Raw genomic sequence first — 23,069 nt, forward strand, 5'->3', positions numbered from 1 at the left:
ATAATTTGATTTTTAATAATGACTGTGACAACTGGCTCAAAAATTCCTAAAAATTTAACCATTGGCTTTTGCAAGTCAGTGCTAGCACACCTCTGATTTTATATTTAAGTATAATAGTTCTACATAAGAGAGTTAGATTTTGAAAATGCAACGATGGTACAAATTTTAAAGTGTATCATCTTTATTACTCATAATAGTACTGTGATTTTAAAACAGCTTATAAACATGGCTTCATTCACTTTCAGTTGAAGTAAATTTCAGTGGAACTGAACTCTCCCAACCCCATGCCACCCCTTAACTCCCACTCCTGGAAAAATCTCTGTAGCAAGGAAAAATACATTTTTAGACTTCTTCCTTTCCACTTTTAGGGATTTGTGTGGTAGCCAGCCCTCTTTAGAATTGGGTGATTTTAATGAAAAAACTCTAACTTCAAAGCTTCTGCCACTTTTCTGTGGGCTGAAGAATGGAGAACTAGAGTAGGAGGTCCTTTTGTCCTTGTGTTTAACTGAGCACTTTGATCAGATATGGGTAATGCAGAGATAAGCCTGGAATTTTGTTTGGGCTAAAGGTGAAAAATCTGCACCAATTCACAAACAATGTAATGGGATTAGGAGTGTGCAAGCCTGCAGATAAGGAGAAAACACGATTAAGATGAGCTCTAGAGAACTGGGTACTGAGAAGGCCAAAACAACAATTTACCTAATATTTTTAAATAATAAAATATAAAATAAGATATAGAATAAAATAAAATAAATAGAGCAGGTGTCCCTCACTTTAGTCAAACATTACACTCAAAGGATTTTCTCTTTTTGACATTTAGGGCATTTCTATTTCATGGTAGAAACTTGCATTGTGAATTATCACCATATATATATTAGACTAAGTTTTATTTTTCTTCAAGTGAGGAATCCCCAGTACACATTCTGTTTCATGTTATAAATTTATGTATGATCTAGTTTAATTCTCAGTCAACGTTTGCCCTATATGTTGACTTCAGTTATCCTGGGAGAACATAAAAATATATACGAAATGTAGCATTAAAAACAGTAGTTTGTATTTTATATCAGAGCCTGTACCTGACAAAGAAATCTGCAAGAAAAATAACAAATTTAGATATCAATACTAGTTCTGTAATCTAGTTCCTTTTCTTAATTTTCTCATTTCTTTTTTCTTTAATATGTATTTATTTATTTATTTGGTTGCACCAGGTCTGAGTTGCAGCAGGCAGGCTCCTTAGTTGAAGCACATGAGTTCCTTTGTTGTGGCATACGAACTCTTAGTTGTGGCATGCATGTGGGATATAGTTCCCTGACCAAGGATTGAACCTGGGTCCCCTGCATTGGGAGCATGGAGTCTTATCTACTGTGCCACCAAGGAAGTCCCTCTCATTTCCAATATTAGAAAATTGTATCACAAATAGGAAGTTATTAAACATTTTTGAAGTCTTTTCTATTAATTTGAATAGTAACTCAGTAAAGTATTCCTATAGGTTCATCATAGTTGTTTATGAACTTTATTTAGTTACCAAACTGAGTTTTGACTATACCAGAAATCTGTTATATTACTGGTAGTAATTGAACTAGACAGAATTAAACTATTTCACTAGCATAACAGGTCTTAAAAGTTTCTTCTAACCATTTGATTGGACTGGTATTGATTAGCTCAAAGGTGCATTCTAAAATTATCTTCAAAGATTGCATTATTTGTCAAACTCTGTTATCTATGACACTAAATGATGAAAATCAATCCTTCTAAGTTTTACTTTTGTAAGATGAAATTGAATTTATTTCCATTTTTCTCAGTGAAATTGAAATAAGATGTACAAAAAACAGAAAGAGATGGTAAATTTGTCCCAAATAGAAATGTAAAACTAATTCAAAACTTTAAATAAAATGTTTCATAGATAGAATGGAAGAAATAAAATGGTAAAAATACAAGTGAAAGTGAAAAGAAGTGATTATATCTAGGACTTTGTCTCATTGGTACACAATACAGTATTATTATTGTTTTTTTTTTTATTAATTTATTTACTTGTTTTTTGGCTGCATTGGGTCTTCTTTGCTGTGCACGGGCTTTCTCTAGTTGTGGCGAGTGAGGACTACTTTTCGTTGTGATGGGCAGGCTTCTCATTGCAGTGGCTTCTCTTGTTGCGGAGCACGGGCTCTAGGCACGTGGGCTTCAGTAGTTGTGGCTCAGGGGCTCTAGAGCACAGGCTCAGTAGTTGTGGCACATGGGCTTAGTTGCTCTGCGGCATATGGGATCTTCCTGGACCAGGGGTCGAACCCTGGCAGGTGTATTGGCAGGTGGATTCTTAATCACTGTGCCACCAGGGAAGTCCATATTGTTGTTGCTATTGTTACATTTTTAAAAAATGACTATATTTGGGACTTCTTATATAAGACAGGGTTATTGTAGTTGCTATTATTGTTATCTGCTCTCATTAATTTTTACTTAGACCTACTAAAGAGGTTGTAGTATTTCTGATCACACGATAATGAAAAAGTCACCAAGTGATAACTAAGGATCCCAAGTTCACCAAGCAGCTGCAAGACTTTGGCAAATCACTTTGCCTCTCTGGGTCTCAGTTGTCTCCCCTGGAGAATAGAAGATTGGACCATATATTCCCTAAGCATTCTTTCTAAAATTATAAAAGTCTGAACTCAAACATCGAAATAGAAAAGCAAATCCTTTAAATGACTCAGCAGCTTTTATGCAGTTAGGACGGTGAATGATAAGACTTCAGCAGCCCTTTTTTAGTTTCATTTTATTAGATAAAAGTCTCATTATTTTTTTCTTCAATCAAAACTTGGTAAGAATTCAGAACATTAATAAATGTTAATATAATGGAGTTGTTAGTGGAAAAAGTTCTATATTTTGAAGAAACATACCACAGGTTCCATTTTAACACCAGAGTGATAGATTTGTTGCTTAGTCACAAATGGCAGAAATTACATCCTTTTTCAGTTTAAATTTAAAATAATATATCAACTAACTTTTTGAGGGAGCCTGGATCAACATGGAAAATAGAATGACATGGAGCTCCTCCCACAAATAAAACAATATATCAACCTAAAACAGTACAAGGGGCCATGTAGTTTTTCAAAATTACTTCAGGGAGTATACTAGAAAAAAATGTAAAGACTGCTGTTCTAAACAGACTTATCTTGCTTAGTGCTTTATTCCTAATCCTAAGCATAATGCTAGAAACATAGTAAATCCTCAATAAATCATGAAGAGAAGTCCTGAGGAACAAAGGAGACCTTGAAGAAATCTCTCAGGGACTAAATCCTTATTATTCTTTGCCACCTACTTTACAAGCTACCCCTTTGTACTACAAAAGATAGTAGCCATTTTGATATTCTTTGAGTCTCTTTGGTTTGAGACAATACACTGTCCCACAATTTCTTTCACCAAACCCACTTTAGACAGACACCAAGGAGGAAGAGGGCCTTCTTCTTTTTTAACACTTTTATTGGAGTATAATTGCTTTACAATGGTGTGTTAGTTTCTGCTTTATAACAAAGTGAATCAGCTATACATATACATATATCCCCATATCTCCTCTCTCTTGTGTCTCCCTCCCACCCTCCCTATCCCAGAGGGGTTTTGACTAAGCATATCATCCAGTCCTAGTCATGGTGTCCACAAAGCTCTGTGTGGCCAAGTCATGAAGGTTTAGAAATGTAGAGCTCAGTCTATTTTTCCTCCAGCTGAAGGAAGAGGATACAAAAATAGAGCTCTGCAGGATAGATTAAAATGCTGGGTAAATGCAAAGTAGTTAGGAAAATAGTTCTCTTCTTCCTTGTGAATTTACATGGATGTATTCCAATGGTCCATAAATTCCAGAGAAATCTTTTAATATTGGTGTGTTTATACAATTATAATCTAAAAAGTATATATTGTCAGATTTTCTTCTACAGTGAATTAGCAACTGAAAGTAATTTTCAAGAAATAAGGTGTTTGTTTCTTAAGCCAGTAGTTTTCCAGCTGTAAATTCTCTAGAATTAAAACAAATATTTTTTTTTAATGCTTTAAACATGCTATGTTACTTAAGTCTAGGTAAGAAAAAAAGTCTTAATTCACTGGAAAGCATCTTTAAAAAATTAATTTACTTGATGCAGTGCATCCTTAGTCACAAGAGTGGTACTATCATTAAAAAAAAGCAAAATGTTTCCCCAACAGTTCCACTTTTAGGAATTTGTCCAGGAGAAAAAAGTCATACAACTATATGAAAATGTATGTGCAAGGATATATACTGTAAAAAAAAAAAAAAAATGGGGGAAAAAACTCAACAACAGAGTATTGGATATATACATTAGAGAACTTTTATACATTGTATAATATGCAACTATTTAAAATAAGGTAGAACTATATTTATTGATATTAAAATATGTTAAAGTAAATAAAGAAACAAATTGCAGAAAATTGTATATAATATAGCTCTATTTTTGTTAATAAATAAATATACATGCAAACACAGACATTCATGTGTAGAGATGAACTTGAAAGAACACATACTAAACTACCAATTATGTTTACATTTGGGTAGTGGAATTGTAGTAAGCCTAGGAGAAAACTACAACTTTTATATGTTCCTACATATAAATTTTTACTATGAACAAGTACTATTCTTATAAACTTAGAAAGCCCACAACCACTCACCAAAAACATAATGAAGTCAAAAATTAATTATTGGAAAGAAAGGATACATTTATTTTTCTTTGTAGATTATTTTAACTAGTAAAACCCAAAGGATTGATTGAAAACTGTTATAATTAATAAAAAGAATTTAATAAAGTGATCGTTTTAAAGATTACATATTCCTTGGGACTTCCCTGGTGATCCAGTGGGTAAGACTCCATGCTCCCAATGCAGGGGTCCAGGTTTAATCCCTGGTTGGGGAACTAGATTCTGCATGCATGCCACAACTAAGAAGTCCACATGCCGCAACTAAGACCTGGCACAGCATAAATAAATAAATAATAATAAATTTTAAAAAAAGATTACATATTCCTCTAAAGAGCTTATCAATATTCCAACCATAACCAACTAAAAAGTATAATGGATAAAACATACGTGAACAAGAATAATATTTTTGACTTCCTTTTTCCAGTGTCCATTCCATGATTGTTTTTGTTGTTGTTGTTGTTTTGTTTTTGTTTTTGTGTTTTGTCCCCATCCAGAACGTCATCCAGGTTTCTTTACCCAGTGGAATGATCCAAATTTCATTCCTGAAGCTTCTGAACCCTCTGTGGTCCTGACTGGTTTGGATGCTGTAATTTTCCATCAACTTTACTTTTGGATGTGAAAGTACTAAAAGGCAGCCAGAGAATCCCCTGGCTTCCACATATAGGCCTCCAATTGTTTGGCATCAACTCAATTTCCTCTTGGTAATTAGGATGAATCATCCTAGCCATTAGACTAATCCCCTTCTTTTTCTCTTGGTTCAGTGGCATGGGGATTCCAAATTGGCCAGGTGGCAGTCTCATCTTCCAACTCAGCAGAAGTATTGTTGTATTCCCAGCGGAGCATTCCTCCCTTGGGAAGTAAGACCTCCAAACCAGCAGACCTCAGAAGTGCAGAGATAGGAAGCAAGAATCCTGCAAGTAGGTTATAAGCTGAGAAACAGTAACTTAAAAACTGGCACAAGTGTTAAATGAACAAACAGAATGAAAAATATATACATCTTAAGTAATATACTAGAGAAAAAAATTTACAACCATGAAATGAGATCAGGCTATTATAAAAAAGGACTATTCAAAGAATACTCAGGAAAGAGATCTTAGAAATTAAAATATAATATCAGAATTTTAAAAATTTAATACAAGAGGATGAAAACAAAGCTATGGGAATGTTAAAGAAATTTTAAAATAAATTAAAAGATAGAAAATAGAAGAGAAAAGATATGAAAATTAGAGAACCAATCCAAAAAGTTCACCTTCCAATTGATTTCAGAATAAGAGAGAAAAATAAACAAAGGAAAATATTTAACAAAAATATTAAGAAAATTTTCCAGAATTAAAGAATGTGAGTTTCTTAATAAAAATGCCCCACTGAATGCCCATAATGATAGATTGAAAATAGACCCATGCTAATGTTCATTGTTACTGAGTATAGTACATTTGGAACAAAGAAAATATCCTACAAGTTTCCACAGGGAGAGAAAAAAAGTCAAATACAAAAGATCAGGTAAAAGGATTCCACTAGCAACACTGGAAGTTAAAAGGAACTGTAAGATGAATAAGGTCTGTAAATCTAATGTATAACATGGTGACTATAGTTGATAACACTGTATTGTATAACTGAAATTTGTTAAGAGAGTAGAACTTAAATGTTCTCACTGGAAAAAAAGGTAAATATGTGAGGAGATGGATGTGTTAATTAACTCAATGGGGGACAATCCTTTCATAAAGTACACATATATCAAAACATCACATTGTACACTTTAAATACCTTATAATTTTATTTGTCAATTATATCTCAATAAGGCTGAAGAAAAAGTAAATCTCTGGCCAATCTCTCAACCACTTATCCTTATATGAAAATAAATTCAAGAAGCACTGTATCGAACCTGTTCGAAATGCTTCTTAACACCAATGTAAAATAGTTAGCTAGTGGGAAGCAACAGCACAGCACAGGGAAATCAGCCCCGTGCTTTGCGATGATGGAGAGGGATGGGATCGGGAGGGTGGGAGGGAGGCTCAAGAGGGAGGGGATATGGGGATATATGTATGTATATGGCTGATTCACTTTGTTGTACAACAGAAACTAACACAACATTGTGAAGCAATTATACTCCAATAAAGATCTATTAAAAAAAAAAAAACTACAATGAGATACATTTCACACTTGAAATGAAAATCAAAACTACAATGAAGTATCACCTCATGCCAGTCAGAATGGCCATTATCAAAAAATCTAGAAACAATAAATGATGGAAAGGGTGTGGTGAAAAGGGAACCCTCCTGCACTGTTGGTGGGAATATAAATTGATACGGCCACTATGGAAAACAGTATGGAGGTTCCTTAAAAAACTAAAAATACAACTACCATATGACTCAGCAATCCTGCTACTGGGCATATACCCTGAGAAAACCATAATTCAAAAAGAGACATGTACCACAGTGTTCATTGCAGCACTATTTACAATAGCCAGGCCATGGAACCAATGTAAATGTCCATCAACAGATGAATGAATAAAGAAGATGTGGCACATATATACAATGGAATATTACTCAGCCATAAACAGAAATGAAACTGAGTTATTTGTAGTGAGGTGGATGGACCTAGAGTCTGTCATACAGAGTGAAGTAAGTCAGAAAGAGAAAAACAAATACTGTATGTTAACGCATATATATGGAATCTAAAAAAAAAAAAAAAAAAGGTACTGATGCACCTAGTTGCAGGGCAGGAATAAAGACGTAGACATAGAGAATGGACTTGAGGACACGGCGTGGGAGGGGGAAGCTGGGGCGAAGTGAGAGTAACATCGACATATATACACTACCAAATGTAAAATAGTTAGCTAGTGGGAAGCAGCAGCATAGCACAGGGAGATCATCTCAGTGCTTTGTGATGACCTGGAGGGGTGGGATAGGGATGATGGGAGAGAGGCTCAAGAGGGAGGGGATGTGGGGACATATGTATGCATATGGTTGATTCACTTTGGTGTACAGCAGAAACTAACACAGTATTGTGAAGCAATTATACTCCAATAAAAATCTATTAAAAAAAACAACAGGAACTGGAGAAACACTTTCAGAAGAGTGAAGGAAAATTATTTCACTCCAGAATTACATACCCAGCCAAACTATCAGTTAGGTGTGAGGATAAAACAGATATTTTCAGTCATGTAAGGTTTCAAATTTATCTTGCATGCATCTACTTCTGGAAACTTCTGGTAATTGTGTTTCCCCAAACCAAGGAACTAAATCAACAAAAAAAGAAATGGGATCCAATAAAAAAGATAGAGGTGATAAGAATCCCCAGGATTGTGGTATAGGGCAGGGGTCCCCAACCCCTGGGCCATGGACCAGTACCGGTCCATGGCCCATTAGGAACCAGGCCACACAGCAGGAGGTGAGCAGTGGCTGAGCCTGCAAACTTCATCTGCCACTCCCCATCGCTCCCCATCACTCCCCATCGCTCGCATTACCACCTGAACCATCCCCCCTCTCCCTGTCTGTGGAAAAATTGTCTTCCACGAAACCGGTCCCTGGTGCCAGAAAGGTTGGTGACTGCTGGTATAGGGAGATCTCAGGATGACAGCTATAATAGTAAGTGGAAATGGTAACCAATCTATATTGGAACAGTTAAGAATACTCCAGAAGAGGCTTTTTCATTAAAATAAAATTGATAGATTACCTGAATCATTTGAGAGATTTTAACAACGACAGAGAGTTTGTGGTTGAATTAATAAGTACATAATAAATTAAGCAAATAAAAAATAAGACACTTATTAACTTGAAGGGAACAGAAAGTAGTATCAGAAAGGAAAAGCAGTAATACTCCAAAAACTATAATTTTCAAAAGATAAAACTATACATAGCACATTTAAAAAGTATTGGGAAGATACAATAATAAAGCATTTTAGTATATAAGGAAAAAATGATTAATTTAGATTTTTACATCTGATAAAAAAGGCAAATGGTAGAGTATCATTCCAAAAAATACTTCTCTTTCAAATAGTTAAAGCAGTGAACACCAGGCCTATTACCATAACTAATTCCTGATCAAAATGAGAAAGATCACAAATGGAACCCCTAGTGGGTGTATCAGTCAGGGCCTCAACAGCAAGCACGTGGCATACTCCACAAGGGTTTAGTGAAGGGATTATTTATGAGGTAAGGCCACTGTGGGAAAACCAGAAAGAAGAGTGAGGGGACCCCTGTGTTAGGAATAGCAGGTGTTACAAACCAAATTAATAAAGACACAAAAGGAGGGAGCTGAACGCGGTAGAATCGAGTATGGGAAGGATAACCTTTTTTTTTTTTTTAATTAAAAAAAATTTTTTTAAATATTGAAGTATAGTTGATTTACCATGTTGTGTTAATTTCTGCTGTACAGCAAAGTGATTCAGTTATACATATATACATTCTTTTCCATTATGGTTTATCACAGACTATTGAATATAGTTCCCTGTGCTATACAGTAGAACCTTGTTGTTTATCCATCCCATATATAATAGTTAGCATCTGCTAATCCCAAACTCTGAATCCTTCCCTCCCTGACCTTCCCTCTCTCTTGGCAACCACAAGTCTGTTCTCTATGTCCGTGAGTCTGTTTCAGTTTCGTATATATGTTCATCTCTGTTGTATTTTACATGGAAAGGATCACCTTGAGAGGAGCTGCGACTTTTGACCTTTGGTGGAGATTATGCAACCAGCTCAAGGCAACTCTGCAGAGATGAAGTGGGTAAATACAGGACCTCACCTCACTGTGCTCCTGCTGTCTGACCTCCTATAGGGGCTCCCCATTGGAGAAACCCAACTGGAAACCAGAAGAAAAATGACCCTGTTAAAATAATCTGCACAGATCTGACTCTGTGGCAGAGCACTTAGTGCAAAGGGTTGAAGAGCAAGGTGGAAGGGTGGAAATGGACGATATCTGGCACAGTGAACATGGCACACACTCATCCATATAATTTCTTTTTTTTTGTTTATAAATTTATTTATTTTTGGCTGTGTTGGGTCTTTGTTGTTGCACACAGGCTTTCTCTAATTGCGGTGAGTGGGGGTTACTCTTCATTGTGGTGCGCAGGCTTCTCATTGCGGTGGCTTCTCTTGTTGCAGAGCACGGGCTCTAGGCACGTGGGCTTCAGTAGTTGTGGCACGTGGGCTCAGTAGTTGTAGCTAGCAGGCTCTAGAGCATAGGCTCTGTAGTTGTGGCGCGTGGGCTTTGTTGAGCCACGGCATGTGGGATCTTCCCAGATCAGGGCTCAAACCCACGTCCCCTGCATTGGCAGGCGGATTTTCAACCACTGCGCCACCAGGGAAGCCCCATATAATTTCTTATATCCCAACTTTTACTGCTAATTACCACATTAAGAAAATACCTAAAAAAAAAAAAGAAAAGAAAATAACTTACACTGTAGATAAGTATCCATTTTATTTTAGTTTGCTTCAGACATGATAAGACTGAATAATAATAATAAATCAAATTTTCTCAACAAACACTTCGGTAAAGCAACCTTTGGGCACATTCTGATCCATTTAAAAATCAAGAAAAATATTTATGAAGATAATTTTTGGATGTAACTATAGGCAGGGAGGCAGGGAGGATAAAGTAGCATAGGGAAGGACCATGGACAAAGAAAGTTTTGGAAATGCCTTTGAAGGGCCAGTATTACTATCATTTGGGGAAGGGGTGGTTATGTGATTTTGCAACTGGATTGAAAGGATGGAAGCAACACTCAGCCTATGGGGTAGGTAATGAGTACAACATAACCTGCAATGGAATGGATTTGTCACTTCCTGATTCTGAAACACAATGGGAATCTGATCCTAGCTTTGAAAATACATCTTCACCCAGAAGTAGGTTACCATAAAGAAGATATCCTTTAGCAAGTACTTATCGACCACACACTCAGTGCCAGGAACCATTCTGGGGGCTATTGGTACTACAGTCTATAAGGCAGACATTGTCCCCACCCTGATGAAAGCTTTGTTCAGACAAATCATGTGCAGAAGTCCATTATATTTACATAAAAGATAGAAGATGAATAAAGATAAGAGTAGAGGTGCTCTAGTTTAATTAGGTGTAGGGAGCCTGGATCCCTCTCTGCTTCCCCATTCCTTCCGTCCTTTGGAACACAGTACATTGGTACAAAACCACTGTCCTTACAAACTTCACACCGTATTACCATCTCAGGGTTAGGCAATAGCAGTGTCTATTGAAAGGATTAAGTTTCAGTAAATCCCAGAAAGATGTTTGCCAATCATTCTCGTTTTAAACTTTTAGAGAATTATTTATATTATTAAGTTTTCGAATAGTCTAGCTTTATCATCCATTCATCCATTCAATAAATGAGTGCCTTCTGTACCTAAAACACTGAGGATAGTGTGTGAAGAGTTCTTGCCAGGAAGATAGGCTTTTAACACTTAATCACACAATCAATTATTTAATTACGATTGTATTGAGTGCTATGAAGAGAAAGTACAGGATGCTTTGAAAGTCTGGTGCTGTGAAGATTTCCTTGAGGAAGTGACGTTCATTCAGATCACTGGTTGATTACTGGGAATTAATTCGTCCAGGGATTGCAAGTTCAAATTCCTTCTGGGTGGCAGATAGGTAACACCAATGTGTGCGTCTGACTGAAAGAAATACGAGGGCTTTAGGCAGACTGGAGTACGACTACTGGCCTTAAGGCATTCAAATTCAAGCTTTAAAAATCTCTGGGCTGGCCAAAGAAAAGAGGTCTGCCTCCAAGGATGGCTTCTTCAGTATTCTTGGGCACCGAGGCACTCAGCTGGCAGCTGGGAAGCAGGGGGCCGCTAGCCGCCCGGACCAGGGAAGCCGCTGGCCAGGATGCTAAGCATCCTGCACTGCCTGGTGCAACTCTTTTTTGTTTTTAAATCACAGTTTTATTCTTTTTTCTTTTCCAATAAATTTATTTATTTTATTTATTTATTTTTGGATACATTGGGTCTTCGTTGCTACGCACGGGCTTTTCTCTAGTTGCAGAGAGTGGGGGCTACTCTTCATTGTGGTTTGCAGGCTTCTCATCGTGGTGGCTTCTCTTGTTGAGGAGCACGAGCTCTAGGTGCGCGGGCTTCAGTAGTTGTGGCTCGCGAGCTCTAGAGCGCAGGCTCAGTAGTTGTGGTGCACGGGCTTAGTTGCTCGGAGGCACGTGGGATCTTCCCAGACCAGGGCTGGAACCCGTGTCCCCGGCATTGGCAGGCGGATTCTTAACCACTGCGCCACCAGAGGTCTGGCATGCGGCTTCGGCTCCCTGATTCAGGCAAGAGGAAGAGCAGGAGCAATGGCCCTGAGGCAGGAGGAGCCGTCTGTTTTGATGAACCAGAAGACAGCAACCCTGATGGATGAAGGAGAGAGTTGGTCCAACCAGCAGGTGACAGGAGAAGAGCCATATCACTCAAGGCCTCATCGGCAGGAGAGGGCATCCCAAGTATCCTTGGATGCACTAAAGGGTTTTAAGCAGAGAAGTGAATTAATTAGACATAGTTTTAAAAGCTCATTGTGGAGAATTCCCTGGTGGGCCAGTGGTTAGGACTCTGTGCTTTCACTGCCTAGGGCCCGGGTTCAATCCCTGGTTGGGGAACTAAGATCCTGCAAGCACTAAGATCCTGCAAGCCAAGCTACTTGGCCAAAAAAAAAAAAAAAAAAAGAAAAGAAAAAAAATGTGGTAAAAAACTCACTGGGCAACAACATAGGAAAAGATTGGAAGCAGCAGTTAGGAAGCTGTTGTGGTGGTTCCCTGTCTCCCCCGTAGTTTTGCATCCACGTCATGTAAATAACTGTGCTTGTCTTCACGCAGTCTGACGCCTGTATTCCTCACTATAGATGACCAGGTTGGATGCTTCCTTCTTAGTCCCCACTCTGACAAAGAAATCACAGATGTCTGTGCCCTGGAGTGGAATCTTCTATTTGCTGGCTAATATGGCCTTTGGTTCACTTACTGAAACCAAGATGGGTAAGACAGTCAAGCCTCAAGAAATTCACATGACTGGGGAGAGAGATCCTTAAGCCAATGAATATTAAGTGTGGTGGTACCAGCAATGCTAATATAAATCTGAAGTATTATGAAAGTATGAGAACATGTACCTAACCTGCCAGGGGTGAAGCTTCACTTGCAAATCTAAAAACTGTTGCTGGATTGATCATTTGGTTTAGGATTCTAAAAACAATTCTTCTTTCGAGATGATCTCATGCAGACTTTGTCAATTAACAGATATAAATGTATACGATTATTTGACTTGGCGTGTAAATAACTTGCATGGGTCGTTTGTCCACTCTCTTGGTGACGCCATTCATGGTTCTTGAAGAGCCAAGAAAAAGGCAAGTGCTGTGAGTCAGCAAGTCTCCATAATGTTTATTTAAAGCTGAAAACTTGAAGTTGGGAAAAAACTGAGTAAGGCAGACACATTTGCTTCCTTTTTTAAAAAATGGAAATGACAAGCTCTTGCAACTTCATACTCAGCCTGACATGATGTATTCGTGTTTTTGTTGTTATTGTACAAGACAAATTGGGTGAGTCTTCTGATGTTAAAATTAACTCACTTTTTTTTCAATTTATTTATTCACTGGTATACTTAGGCTCAAAATTAATTTCTTGCCTCTTTTTCTCCCCCTACGACTTTGTGTAAAACATGCTCAAATGACATTAAGGCTACGAATAAAACACTGAGATTAACGTCATTTCCTCAGTGAAAATTACCTTTTTTGACATGGTAATCTTTCGTTTTTATGATGTCTCTAAGTATAGATTAAAAACTCTCTAGGCTTGTATTAAGATTTTATTGTATAGGGCTTCCCTGGTGGCGCAGTGGTTAAGAATCCCCTGCCAATGCAAGGGACACGGGTTCCCTGTTCTGGGAAGATCCCACATGCTGCTGAGCAACTAAGCCCATGTGCCACAACTACTGAAGCCTGCGTGCCTAGAGCCCGTGCTCCGCAACGAGAAGCCACCGCAATGAGAAGCCTGCACACCACAACAAAGAGTAGCCCCCGCTCGCCGCAACTAGAGAAAACCTGCACACAGCAATGAAGACCCAATGCAGCCAAAATAAATAAATTAATAAATTTTTTTAAAGTACTTCCTTATTAAAAAAAAAAAAAGATTTTATTGTATAGCTATTTTGTCCTTGGATGACTGACACAAAATCTTGTGGTGGTGGAAATCAACTTTTATGCTGAGACCATTTATTTCTGCTCATGATCAAGGGAAAGGCTCTATGTTACAATCTCTAGGGAGGAGGGATATTTCCAGTGCTCTGAATAGGGAACAGAAGACATGGAAGTTTCTTTAACACAAGGATTTGCGTCCATGTTCCCATGAATAACAGTGCCATACAGCTGCGGATGGCAGATCAGTCCAGAAGTTTGCCATACAGGGTTGGTATCACCACGCCGACTGAGTCATTTTCAGAATGTTGCTCCAATGTCTCAGACACAAGCCCAAACATCTCCTAAGCTGCTTTTTCCCTCCAAGTGACCAAACTAAAGGAAAATAAAATGACAGTTGTCATCAGCTCATTTTTTAGACTGATTTATACCGTCCTTAGCAACCAGAGTACCTATATTAGGGCACATTGCAATGGTTGTCATAACTTTGAAGAAACCAAATCTCTGAGCTTTTCAAGAAATGTGTGTCAATCGTTTGATGGTTAAAAGCATTAAAACCTAAAACTGAGAGGCAAAATTCATCATCTCTCACTATCACCTTTTTGAGCCAGACAGTTGACAGTGTATAGAGTTAAAATGGTAATAATAACTAGACACTACTGTGTGCCATGTGTTAAGACTTCTAAACATATTTCATTTAATTTGCAACCATAAATGGTAATATAAGGGGACTACATTTTGATGTTAAGTATGTTTTTGCTTCACTGATACTAAAAGCTATTATTAATTCTTTAGTTTATCACAGTGTCTATAATATAGGAAGCATTCAATGTATTCGTTTATTCAAACAAGTATTCATGAATGATTGCCTTAAAAGTGTCTTTCAACTGATAGTTTTTCTGATATGGCTATTTAAATGTCTCTAAAGCAAAAAGCAAATTTTGAGAAGCACTAGCCAGGTGAACGTTCCCCTTCCTGCTCTTAGAGGCTTACACATTTATATGACATTAGGAAAGTAAATCACGGGAGGCAGCTGTGGTACAGTGGAAAGAACCAGAAACACTAGCTTTGAATGCCCCACCTACCTCCTGCTCTAGAGTCCTAGCCAGCAGCTGGTTTGGACACAGGAGAGTGGGACAAGAGCCTGTCCCACCCCCCCAGGAAGATGTAGACAGATGCTAGGGTCACATTCCAGTGGACTGAGGTTGAGGGCAGAGCTGCAGACCCAGATGGTCATGTGGGTGTCTGTGCAGATGTGACTCAGGGCAGCCAGGTGTTCGGAGCTCACCACAGACACACCAGGTGCAAGCTGGGGAGGGCCAAGGCTGCCAGGGTATTCCGTGCTCTGGAAAGACTTAGATCCATTTCTCTCTGAACCTGGGCAGCTAAACTGGTAAAGTTCATACTCCTTAGCTTGACACCAAAGGGCTCTCGGGATCTCACTCTAGCAGAACTTACTTCTCACAACACCTTCAGACGTGTGCTGTCTGCCACAACCGAACAGCTAACCTATGGCTCCTGAAAGTGCTCAGTATTTTCCTAGGGCTGTGCCTAGCCCCCGCTGTTTCTACTACCCGGGGCGCCCCATCTCTACCCACTCCCCGTGACTTGTCCAAATCCTCCTCACCTCCTTCAGAACCCAGCGCCAAAAGCATCCCCTCCAGAGGACACGCCCCCACCCTCCCCCTCACTCCGGACCCAAGTCAGACATTAACTGACTATCCTCAGAAAGCTCACGACACTTTCTTTGTATTTCACGTTTGCCTCTTTCTACTTTGACTTAGTTATTTGTATCTGTGGCTTAATCTCCTTTACTAAAATAGAAGCCCTCGGGAGAGGATTTACGTCTTGAACATTTTTGTACTCACCCCAGTAACAGGGCTCAGCGCTTTCAATGAAGCCATTACCCAATAAACACCTATTGAGTTGATTGCTGTCTATATTGTTGCCTTGCCTGTTATGCTGAGTGAATAAATAATCATAATTTAATGCTTCATTATAGGGACACAAGTTATTGGAGAAGAATGACAAAAGTGGAGAAAGCAGACCATTACACTACGAAGTATAAATGGTAACACGTGTGTGTTTAAATTGATACAAAAATATGTCCCCAAAATAATATTGCTCTTAGTGAAAGGTAACAATATATCTATTTATTATTAACTACACAGCACAGATTTTCTGACAGTCTCAAAGGAATACGAGGAATGAGGTGAACAGAGGGCTTGAAGACAGTAGTTTCAGACTTCCCCTGGGAGTGAGCGCGCTGAGAAGCAAGAAAGCCTGATTCCCTCCTGCAGTGGGATTGTGTCGTTATTATCTATCCTATCATGAAATGCATTGTTTTCTGACTTCAGTCATTCCTGCTTTACTGAGAGCAAATGAATGAGAGATTATGAAGAGGACTGCTGCCTACTTCACCCTCTCCTGGGGCCTCCACCAGCCACAACGGGAACTCCCCCTTCCCGCCGAGGCATTAGCTTACCAGCTCAGGCTGCTCTGCCACACTTCCTTCTTTCAAGGGAAACACTAAGGCCAAGGGATGTTCCAGTGCAGGTCAGGAGGAATTCACCATGTCATCAACCTAGCTAATCACGAGCTCTAACTAGTTGGTTCCATTTATCTGGTTTTTGCTGTTGGGATAAAGTATCTTGTTGGACTGCAAGACCGGTTTTCATTCTGGAAATGAACGTTTAGTTCTCATCTGATGTGTTGTCAAAGTCCCCATGGCTTTTGCCCTCAGGAGTGATGGGTGCCCTTGAGAGGCTGTATCCTGCTGCACAGGTAATGCCGGCTCCCATAGCTACCAAAACTCCCAGAGGCTGAGAATGTGGAGCCTTCACACTGCAGCTAGAGAGAGACCAGGGCAGCGCTAGAGCTTTTCAAGTCCCTTCAGGAGCTCACATTCTATGACTCAACCAACACAGCAGTGAAAGAGATTGTCTTTGGAAGGACCTGTGTCAGTTGGCCCTGGCTGACAGTGACGACCTTGAAGGAGAGGTGAACAGACTTCCATTACTTCATGTTAGGAAAACTTTGCCTTCTGAGTAAAGGCCAGAGATTCAAAGTATTAATGGAAACAGAGGCAATTTAAATGAGATGATCTCTGAATTAGGTAAATCAAATCATGTACTTTCATTCTAAAACTCTATTTCCATTCAATCCAATTACTTTCCTCTATGACTTTGGCTTTAAATGGATGTCAGAAATGATTACTTTGGATTCCTGCTCTCCCACTTCTGCCCCCTCAGCTTTCATGGTAAAGGTGCAGTGGTTAAGTGATTGCAACTGATAAATGCAAGTGTCTCCCCTTCAACACAAGGGCAGACACTAGCTCTCATGAAAGTTATTAACCTTGTTTATGAATGGACATAAACATACGTGGCAAGATGGAGGTTTCACAGCTTCAGCTGGCTCTGTGGACATAGATTTGCTCTAGACTAAAGTCCCAAATCAGTCAAATGTAAGCTAACTGCAAAAACACCACAGTTGTTACATGTATTGGGCTTTATAGACATAAAATTTATAGAGATTAAATTCTCTCAAGCTTTGAGGTTAGAGATTTTATGAAGCACCTGGAAGCTTTGAAAAATATGATGCTCAGGCCCTACCTTACGTAGAATCAAACTCTCTCCCATGATGTGGCCTGGGTGTTGGAATTCCTCAAAACTCCCTAAATGACTCTAATAAGCAGTGAGAGTTGAACCTGATACAGTTCAAGCTGTAGCACAAAATGCAGATTGAAGAGGTGTTATGTGCAGAAAACAGAAAAAATAACAATTTAAATTATTATTAACAGACTAACAGAATTAAGAGAACTAATCTCCTAATTAACTAAACTGACCTCTATCCTAGGCACTTCAAATAAATTCCTAAATGTCCAAGCCCCCAAATGGCCATTTGGGGGACAAAAAGAGAGCTAAGCATTTTATTTGTGCAGACTATGTGATGTAGTACCGTAGAGCAAAGGGACTTCTTAAGGTCACTTTTCTGAAGATAGCTTGGACTCAAAGACAGGGAAGCCTGGCAGGAAAGGAGGGGGGCACTATTGACTCAAGGTGGTACCAGTAGCAGAGCTGCCCTGCTCCCTCATCACACACAGGAGGGGTGGGGTTTTCTGGGCCCACATTTCGTGAAAGTTCTTCACTAGTTCACAGGGAAGAAATGGGCCTTTCCTTAGCCCTGCAGGAGTAAATTCTCTAAAGAGCTTAGTGAGGCCTTTTACACCCAGAAGACATTATTCCTTTATCCAGCATCCTCCTTCCATTGTCTGCAGTGTTCAACCGACCAGCAGGAATTGGAACACTTTATTGACATGACCAAGGCCGTCCCTTCACCTGGGATGACTCCACTTTTGGAAGCTCCACTGTGTCCAGCTTCGTTATGGTCCCTGATGAGAGCTTCATCGGCTTCCAGGAAAGGATTGAGTCACACCCATAGGATTGAGCTGAACAGTAACTGTTATTTTTTATTTCCAGGGAATTGTTTTTTAAAGTTAATCTTATTGTCACAACTATAAAACCGATTTTGAGACATGATAGGATATCTGAAAGTTAACTAAAGTTAGTGATGTGCATATAACATCTCATTTTAGGACATTTTCTTGAGTAACTCAAACTTTACTATGTTGTCCCGCCAGATGGGAAATGGGCCCTATTCCTGTGCAAGGTCCAGAAGACGGTGGTTCTCAGACTCTAAGACACATTATAATCATCTGTTGGATTTGAATTTGCCTTTAAAAGCCACACTCCAGATGCCTCTAATGTAGTAGACAGTCCTCAGACCCCAAATGTGGGAGATGAGTACAGGGACCCTGTTTGTGTCTGTGTGTTTTTAATAAATTTTTTTTAACATTTTTTTATCTTTACTTATTTATGTTTTTGGCTGCATTGTGTCTTCGTGGCTGCGTGCAGGCTTTCTCTAGTTGTGGCGAGCGGGGGCTACTCTTCGTTGCGGTGCACGGGCTTCTCATTGTGGTGGCTTCTCTTGTTGCAGAGCATGGGCTCTAGGTGTGCAAACTTCAGTAGTTGCGGTGCTGGGCTCAGTAGTTGCGGCTTGTGGGCTCTAGAGCACAGGCTCAACAGTTGTGGCACATGGGCTTAGTTGCTCTGCAGCTTGTGGGATCTTTCCGGACCAGGGATTGAACCTGTGTCCCGTGCATTGGCAGGCGGATTCTTAACCACCCTACCACCAGGGAAGTCCCTGTTTGTGTGTTTTGAACACAGGACAATGACCACAGTATCAGTTACCTCTGACAATGGTCTCCTGAAAACGAATAGGATTCTTTTAGTCAGGACCTTATTATTCATGTTAACAATGTGAATGTGTTTCTGAGGCATTACAGCCCAGCTTAAGCCTCTAAAGAAAATAGTAAGAAAACCATTATCTTTAACTGAGGGATACCCACGAGGCCCTTTCATCACCACTGTAAATTCCTATCTCTATGTTCCAACTCCTTGCCTTCCCCCAAACAAGGATTCTACATCAGCCTCCTGGGTTATATGATAGGGAGGTGCAGCAATATCTCTTGCTGTTACCATTTGGATCTTTAACTGTTTCATTAGCTTACATATGGGTCACAAGCATATTGGTTAGACATTTTGTAATTTGCATTTTAAAAACCTGTGTCTACACATAAACCAGTTTATCTTATTGGAGATTATTATTTTTACTGTTGTTATTATCATGATTTACTTTAAATGTTGGTTTTATGAAGAAAAGAAGAGTGCAGTTTTTGGTGGCTTGAACATTAAGGACACTAATATAAATATTTGTGGATTGATTGCTTGTCAAGTAAGAGATTTGACTACATGTTTCACCTGACATCTGAAGAAACTTGATATAGACCAGCAGACTGCAGAGAAGTTCAGGACCCGATTGTAGAAAACGTCAGAGAGGTGAAGAAAAAAATAGTGCTGGTGAAAAAAAGGTTCATAAAGGAAACAGTTATCTGTGACATAGACAGACACAAATGGGATGCCAAGGGTGTTCCATAAACAAAGAAGGCTGCTTTTCATAATGGAGAGGGAATAGAATGGGGTCGGTGAAAGCCACCCAAGGTCACTGGTAGGATAGGAGGAAGACCTCTTTTCTCAGCAGATCCCTGACCTGGGGGAAATAGGTTTGGATAGATAAAGAAATAGAGAGAGAGTAGAGACAGAAACAGAGAAAGACAGAGACAGAGACAGAGACAGAGAAGGATGGTAGATAAAATAAGCCTTCTCTAGAGATGTAGCTAAATTTACTGAGCCCTTACTATGGGCACCAACAGTCATATGATGCAGGAACTAATTCTGTCTGCACTTTAAGATAAGGCACAAAAAGGTTAAGTAATTTGCCCAAAGTCTCACTGAGCTGAGATTCCAATACACAAGGAAATCTGACTCTAGAAACTGTGTACTAATTGACCCCGCTTTGTAACTGAAGGAAAGATAGCTCACAACATAGGAAGGCCCTACTTTATGTACATCTTACTGTACCTGGCTATCAAATTCATAATCATACCAAGGGCACAAATAAATGGAGAATTAGAAAGAGTGATAGGCTGGTTTTTTTAAATGTTAGATTGATAGGATCTGGCGGCTCATAATTACATAAAACAAAGTAAAACAAGGTAAGAAGACTGCTTACCACATCCCAATAATTTAAAATGAGAAGATCTCTAAACCAGAAATTATGATGCTTTGTTTACCCAGCCATCACCAAGAGGATTAAAACTGGCCCAATCTCTGTATGCCTAAATGTTCTCTATATTTACAACAAATGAATGCTAACTGACCTTGCTCTTTCACTCTAAATAAGTTATCCATGGCGGTTGCTTTATCTGATTATTTTTTTTCCTTAACATTTTATTATAGAAGTTTTCCAACATACAGCAAAATGGACAATTTTCAGTGAACCCACAGTATACTCAGCACCTAGATTTCAGTGCTGATTTATCCAGCATCTACCTTAGGAACAGCCTTCTTGATTGATATTCAACTTCCTCTCTGAGTTATCTCACCATGCCCAGCATGATGCTTGTTATTAGTTTAGTCATTTCGATGGATGCTGTCATCCACTATGCCTTAGGCAGGGATAAGTGATGAGCAACTAATCAAGGGCAGAATCCAGAGAAGCAAAAAGGAGTCCTTTGTACGCTGTGCATGTTATTACTGGTAGATTTTCCACGCATAGTTGTGATCAACAGTCACCCGACGATAAAAGTTTTGAAAAGATATCAAGGTTATAACACTTGCGCATCAAGCTAAGATTCCTTAGAATTCTTTCTCCCTTAATATCACTCTTTCCCTTGCTTTTCACCCATGTTGGTAATGGAATGGGATGGAACTCATATGGTACATAAAGGGATGTTTACTCTCACAGGCACTGGCCAAGTAATCCCAAATGCACTTGAACTTCTGTTTCGACAATACTCTCCCCTGCACCAGTCATTTGAACTTGGAGGCCACATTTATAGACACCTCAACCTTTCTCTCTTTAGAAAACCAACATCACCAACCTCACTGAAATACCTGGACATATAGCAAGGAAGACACACACCATGAACAACAGCTGTGAGAGCATTGCTTGTCCATCAAAACGATTACTGGTTGGGTATAAATATGGACTGTTAAGGGTTGAACTGTGTCCCCCCCAAAAAAAAGATGTGTTAAAGTCCTAACCCCCAGTATCTCAGAATATGCCTTATTTGAAAATAGAGTCTTTGTAGATATAAACAGTTAAGATGAGGAATTCCCTGGTTGTCCAGTGGTTAGGACTCCATGCTTCCACTGCAGGGGGCAAGGATTTGATCCCTGGTCAGGGAACTAAGATCCCGCACGCCACGCAGTGCGGCCAAAAATAAAAGAAAAATAAAAGGTGGCAATAAACAGTTAAGATAAGGTCATTAAACTGAGCCCCAATCCAATATGGTATCCTTGTAAAAAGGGAAAATTTGAACATAAAGACAGACATGCAGACAGGGAGAATGCTGTGTGAAGGAAGTGAGGCATCAGCGAACTACCTGAAGCTAGGAGAGAGGCATGGAGCAGATTGTCCTCACAGCTCTCAGAAGGAACCAACCCTGCCAACACCTTGAATTTCTAACCTCCGGAACTGAAAGACGATAAATTTCTCTTGAGCCACCCTGTTTGCAGTACTTTGTTAACGGTAGCAGGAACTCGGAGACCATTGCCTTCGAAGATACGGTATACAAGGCTAGAAGCAGTGGTGAGGAAAAGAATTGGTTAGAGAAAATCTAATTATACAAATTTCCTTCCAACTGATATGCTAGCATTCTGAAGATCTCCTTTAACAGGTAAAATGTTTAAAAATATATTTTAAAGTGAGTTTTAGAGACCATATCTGATCATTGTTTTGTTACCACTTTGGCATTTGATTTCGGCTTATTTCTGTCTTATTGGAACTTGTGAATGTCCAATGTTTTTCATGCGGATAAAAGAGTAAGTCCCACAAAATACAAGTATGTAATAGGTGAGTAGATCTGGATAAGAAATTCTGCATTCTTTCTTGTCAACTCAGCAATGTCAGTATTCTGTTCTTCTTACAGCATATGCTTAGGAAAGTAGAAAGTAAGAGAGTAGATATATTTTTAATAGATAATTCTTCACCAAAATTTTCAGAGGATAGTAGAATTTAATTTCCAGTTTTTCCCTACCCCTAGCCTAGAAATCAAGTAAAAGGGAGCAATTCCAATTCTCCCAGAACTGCAATGTCCAAGTCTTCAGAACTAGGAGGTCTCCTGGGTTTTCATCACTGCCAACCCTTTCCGAGGAATCACGGTCCCTCAAGGATGGCCCGATACTTCGGGCTCTTATTCCTTTCACCAAAACTAATTGCTGCTCAGCCTCCTTCCTTCTAATTCCTGCATGCCCCGGCCCTCAAATACTGGAAGTTCATTAAAGTCATCCAGTTGGTGAAACAGGAAGTGGCTCTAACTCCATGGGGCATCCTAACACGGCCAGATTTTTGACTGTGGCCCAGCCAGCAGAGAAGCAGGTCACTGCCAGTGCTGGTGTTCTGGCCACCATCACAGTGAGGACACATCCTAGGGATGGTCAGAGCCTCTGGTGCTCAGAGCCAAGACTACATCACACACTTATAGGGAGTCCTTCCTCCCCAAATGGATGTAAACTGGGTCAGAATTCACTGAGCTTCTGTTGACTTTTCTATAACAGTAAAGATAATTCCAGTATTTACCTTTACTTATGTCTTTCTTGAGTGGATATAAAAGTATATTCCATTTATGTGTATGTATATATACA

Source organism: Balaenoptera physalus (assembly GCF_965194825.1).
Source record: "Balaenoptera physalus genome assembly, chromosome: 9".
NCBI lineage: Eukaryota > Metazoa > Chordata > Mammalia > Artiodactyla > Balaenopteridae > Balaenoptera > Balaenoptera physalus.